The sequence below is a fragment of the Gadus morhua genome, chromosome 5 (genome assembly GCF_902167405.1).
Source record: "Gadus morhua chromosome 5, gadMor3.0, whole genome shotgun sequence".
Lineage (NCBI taxonomy): Eukaryota > Metazoa > Chordata > Actinopteri > Gadiformes > Gadidae > Gadus > Gadus morhua.
In genome coordinates this window covers 8,581,741-8,587,925 of record NC_044052.1, presented here as the reverse complement: position 1 = coordinate 8,587,925, position 6,185 = coordinate 8,581,741, and positions in this window count along the sequence as shown.

Sequence of the window (6,185 nt, the reverse complement as noted above, 5' to 3'; positions counted from 1 at the left end):
TGAACTTTGAACTTGCTCCAAACGCGCCCCGCTCCACCCTCCCACGCTCCCAAGACACTGCGTCCAGGTTGACAGCCTAGCATGCTAACGGCGGGAACCTTGGTGGTCTGGCGGCGGACACTGCCGAGGCTGCATTATTTTTCTTCCCTGTGACCCTTGGAAATGTCTGAAACACTAAGATGCCCTCTCTTGCAATAGCAGCTGTGTGTAGTCACATAACAGGAAACAGCTGTCAAAGGCAATGTCGAAGCCTCTTTAGCCAACGGCCTGGACTCCTGTGCAGGTTGTGATTGTTTGCTTTGGGAACGTGCTCGGTCCTTGCCAATGCACCCTGCTTGCAGTCCATAGAGTCGCACAAAAAGACTCCATGGATGTGTGGCACACAAGAGCCGATGCCTTTTGGCTCCACAGGATGTGCACGGTCTCAGGTTCAACTTTGAACAATGGACAGTCTGGAGAGAGAGACTGATACTTGAATTGTGCACATCGTGCGTTATGATAGAGTGGAGGCAATACATCTTCATTCGTCTGACGTGTTGGGGAGAGGGGGGTTGTAGACGTGCTGTCATCGGGTGCCCCATCCCAGCTCTAGCAAGTCATGTGCCCGTCGGGGCACGTTGCAGCATGCTAGCTAGCCTTACCTACACACAAGAATGGAGGTATGCACTTTTAACGTTGCAAACCTTTTACATTATCAAAGCAACCAGAAGCAAATACACCAGGTGTGTAGGGGCGAATGCAAATTCACAATCAAATGAACTCACCTTGTTTACACTGTTAATTCCAACATACGGTATGAGGTCTTCATGTTACATACAACGCTGTATGTATAACTGCCTGTCCATGTTTAAAATATGGCATACAATGCTCATAGTGCATAGGAGACGAGTTGAACCGGAGGGTCTACTGTACTAACATCTGCTTGGATGACACCATGGGAGCTATGTTGTATGGGAGGGTGGGGGTGGAGCATCTCTAATGAGAGGTGAACACAGAGCCACTCTATAATGGGAAACCGTACTGTACACCGTAAAGATTCCCCCGCTCACTTTCTCCCCTCACCCTCACCGATCAAACGACTGCCGTGGGTGATAAACATTCCCTGGCTGCAGTTAAGTTTATAGGGGCACTCATTAGTTGGAATATAATAGATTAATGCAGGTGCACTTAAAGGTGGCCTGTATATGTAATAATGGAGGGGAGTCTGCCTGTCTTTTCCATTCTGTGCAGCCATCCGCTCAGGTTCAGTTCATATACAAGCTGGGAAACCTTGTCAGGGAGACACTTTACTGGCTGTTTTTGTCAATGACCGCTTTAGAGGAAGCAACAGAGCTCAGAACTATTACATGGTGCACATTATTTGTAATCAGTTATTTAAGTTAGACATACATATTCAATCAAATATTGGATAATATATTGGATTTGAAAAAAATAATCATAATATAGTCAGGGAATTTTTGTTTTTTTGTGGAAAATAAGACTAGATCCCCATTGATTGTGTGTAAAGCATCTCTCAGCGTTTCAACGTGAGACTTGATCTTGATCCTGTTGATGTGGAGTGTTAGCCCACATCGTGTTCTCCCTCAGGGGCCAGACTCTCAGTTCACTGAAGGAGGAAGCCACTACCTCATTATGCTGCTAATTTTAGAGCACGGGGGAAGAGATGTTTGGAGACTCTTGGCCCCAGATCCAAATACTGGAGTGGTACGCACTCAGCGCTGCGTATTCCCAGCGGCGACCCAGGGGTGATTTTGATACTGGAGTGAGCTCAAAGAAACAATTTACAACATATACACAGTGCAACTTCAAAAGTGTCTTATCAGCGGCAGGCATCCAACGTGAATGATTCCATATGAAATAGCAATTTTGTGTTTACTGTAATTAGGGGAATATTTTTTCTACTTAGGAGAAGAACAAATAAATTAACATGGCTCTGGTTGAAGAGTGGACGTTCTGCTTACATGTTTGTTATTCTTCATCAGTGGGTTTTAGCTGGTGGTGAAGTACGGGTTCCTCACAGAGATTTATATTTTGTTACTATAGTAAGTGTACGTCTTTCATGCATTGCCCTCGAACAATAAGATAAAATCCACCTATTCAAGTTTTGAGATTGTGTGGTTCCAAAGCCATGTGTGTTCATGCAGTGTAACACCAGAATACAGCATCACAGCACACACAAAAGTATAGAATAAACGAGTGAGAAAGTCTCTTAAATCCTCATGCAGGCTCTGTGTTGACCTATAAAGCGGCCCAGAGCTGTAGGGGAGACTTGAGCGAACCCAACCAACCCATATTAAACATAGCCCTTGATATGTTTCAGGTGAACCAAGTGAAAAGGGACACTTAGACATTTTCCGGGGTCCCAAATAAATGATCTAAGGGCCCAGAGTTGACTTCAGAGATGTGGCGCCGGGCATCTCATAAAAGTCAGCAATGCCTATTAGGTCCCGTCCAATGAAAAGGTATCGCGTGTATCTTCACGGGGTGTCTTGCCGGTAAGCATAAGGTATAAAGGGGAATTAGCCGCTTGTAGAGGGAGCTTAATGAGTCTTTCGGTGGAGGGAATGCATCTACAGAAAATGTGTGCGGTATTAAAGAGATGCTTTGGAAATACCAATCAGCAGAACAATTAACCCTGACTTTTTGGTGCTTTTCTAGCGGAAACATGTGCAACGTCAGACAATCCGAATCTTGCTTTTGGATCTCCAAATATGGCCACTCAGAGCATCAGGAGTATCCATGGGAAATCATTAGACAAACCCTTTGTACAAAAGAAAAAAAAGGAAAGATCCCGCAATTTGGAGCCACTGTATAAATACACAGCTTGACCTCATCCGCTGGCTCCGCGCGGTCATTAAGAGCACACTGTTTGTTGCTGTTTGCCGTCGATGCCGTTGTTGTTGTTGTGTCGAAGCGAACGTCCACCTACATCGAACTACCCCTCCGCGCCCAGGCCAGTCTGGCACGGGACCACCCACCCATGCTCGTTAAACCCTGTTTCCCCAGGTCACCCCAATCCCTCTTGTTAACGCCGTGCACTGGGGGCCGAGCTGGAAGCTGTCCAGAGAGCCCCCCCAAGCCTCGTTACACACACCACACAGGCTCACTGCACACACCCCACAGGCAGACGTCTCACACTCCTGCTTGACTTCCACTCTGTACCTGCCTTTAGAAGTAGTGGTGTTGGTGGTAGTATTATCTGCCCTTCCTCTGCCCTGATCGAGGAAATATCTGATGTGAGTTTGAGCCAATGTAATGTGTGCATTAAAGCTGTTGTAGTATACGGTTTGAGAGTTGCAAAAAAAAAAGAGAAAAAGAGCAGAAGAGAGCAAGATTTTGAAACTACGCAACCAAAAAAAGCGATCCCTCCCTCCCCATGTTTCTTAGTTAGAGAAGCTGAGGAGTGTTACACGCACTGTGATTAACAAGCAAGATGGATTGCCTCAACCAATCAAGGATTGGATGAGGTGCCCTGCAAAGGAGCAGGGAGCTGTCTGAAATCGAAATCGACTCAAACAGAGGGAGAAGGGGTCCACTCAAAACCGATATTCTCCCAGCGCATTTTACTCACTGACAGCTGACGGATGGCTTTTCCATCGCTACTAGTTACACTCAAATAATACTTTTGACATTTTGCCAACAGCACCTTTAAGAGTTAACGCAAGGAGTATGGGTGTGGATGTTTTGGTTTGGGGTACATTTTAAAATGCATTTATTAATGCTATAGTCATTTCATTGTTGACAGATGACTACAAAATGTCTCGGTGAGGGAGGACGGCCAGATGTCTGAGCGCTGAAATACCTCGCTGATGGTGGACTAATCATCGCCTCGAGGTCTCCTGTCCTCTTGGGTCGATAGATTGTCTCTTGTTCTCCCGTTGCGGCTTCTCGGATGTTGCCAAGTGGTCAGCAACAAGTACCATAAATCTTCTGACCCAAACACAGCCCAGACTTATAGCAGCTCAGGGAAATGTATTTTGCTGTAAGGAATATTTATTTTTCCATCAAAAAACGTGGATTTGTCTCTCAAAAGCAACACTCTCTGCTGTCGGATGTTGAAATAATCTTCCCTAGGAAGCTGTAATGCATTTGTCATACGATCGGAAGACTAGAAATGGCCGCACTTTTGCGCCGTTTTCACAGCGAAGGCCTGATCACAATTTTTGCAGGACTGTCATAACAGTGGCGCTGCCAAAAATCAAACTGCTTGGAGGATATTCACAGCTGCAACAATGGCCACCATGATTGCTCCGGAGCGTCATAAATCACAAGGTGGGGAGAAAGAAGGTTACGGTGAGACTCAGACGCCGCACACTGACACGGAGAGAGGAATTTGTCTTGTGTTTTGACTGTAGAACTGCTGAATAGAAGTCTCTTGGTTTGATCTGAACACCGATAACGCGGCGGGAATGTTTGCATACTTTGGAAACGCGTGCGACCATTTTCTAATTAGGATCAAAGCCCACGCGAGGGAGGGGGTGAGGGTGGCGTGGTGGGGGTAAGGGTGCTGTGGGGGCGGGGGATGGTAGCCACAGCCCTTGCTTGAGCATAGGTGAAGGAGAGTTCATGACATCATGTCAACCCAGCCTGCTGAGCCAATGAGAGGGTTCTCGTTGCACACTAGATTCAACCGAACCCAGCCTTGTTACACACTAGATTCAACCAAACCCAGCTATTGATAAACAACCATATCCTGATTCATATTCCACTAGAGCAAAATACAGTGTGCGGAGGGAGGGCTGATTTTAGGGTAAAAGTGCAAGGGATTTCACTTTTTAAGGAAAGCCAAAACCATAAGCTCTCAATCCATTCCAGGCAAAGTGTGTTACCAAATCATAGCCTTTTGTTTCTGTTGTGAAGCCAATGGCTTTGGCATGATGGATGAAGTACATGGAAGACTGTTTTTTCCTTCTTCTCTGTGGGAGGAATTTCTTTCTGGCAGGAGAATCCATAAATAGGTGGCTTTTTTTTCTCTGCATGCGTATGTATGGGTGGCTTTTTTGGAAATGGATTAGACACACAGAAAGCTATGAAACCTCTATGTGGACACAGATTTGGTTTCCTTTATTTATTTTACAAATTCTAGGTGTTCTTTCTCAACTCCATCTACAGTCAACATATATTGGTGGTGGAACCCAGTGGTGTTTAACCCGAACATTTGTACTGACCAGACTGTGGCCAGATTATGGTACTATTATCCCTCTCTCTCTCTCTCTCTCTCTCTCTCTCTCTCTCTCTCTCTCTCTCTCTCTCTCTCTCTCTCTCTCTCTCTCTTTCTCTCCCTCTCTCTCTCTCTCTATCCATGTCTCTCTATCAATGTAAATGAGCTACCATGCAAATGTAAAACTCAAGTTCACTCACAAATTCAAAAAAGGGGGTGGAGCGGTTGTTGACGGGGGGGGGATGGAGCGATTGTTGGAGGTGGAAGACGTGGCCGGTAGATAATTTTTATTTTTATTTATTTATTTATTTATTTTCATGGGCCCCCCCTCTGCCTTGGGCCCCCCCACAACTGTCCCCTTTGTCCCCGCAGTCCGTCGGCCCTGGGTGTGCGCATTGAAACGAATGTAAATCTTTTGAAGCTTTTTTAAGGACTCATAATGCTGGCGCCACCCCATAATTGTTGTAACCTGTGTGAAATAGCGTTGGGCTGATGTCGAAGCCAGAGGGTGTAGGTGTTTCTCGGATTCAGCTTGATAACATTGTGAAAAGAAAACATTGGCATTACACAAGGCTGAATAACTGGCCTTGCAAATTTTTACCTAGATGCTAGAGATACCGCCTGTCCTGTAATAGGTAGTTGACACACAGCTTTGTTTGCTTGTTAGTTGTGTGTGTGTGTGTGTGTGTGTGTGTGTGTGTGTGTGTGTGTGTGTGTGTGTGTGTGTGTGTGTGTGTGTGTGTGTGTGTGTGTGTGTGTGTGTGTGTGTGTGTTTAAGTGCGTGCGTTTATAATACTTTATTTGTTATATAATAAATATATACATAAATTAAAAAAAGTATATTACATTACATTGCAGCTTTATAATTTAACCCTAACCCTATGAATACAATTTAAAGGGTAAAACCCTAACTTCCTATATAAACAATAAAGCATTGAAAAGTATATGCAACTTTGTATACTTCTGTGTACATCCTTCATATATAAATGAACAGAAGCAGAGTAAATGTGTTTGAGCTAAAAGT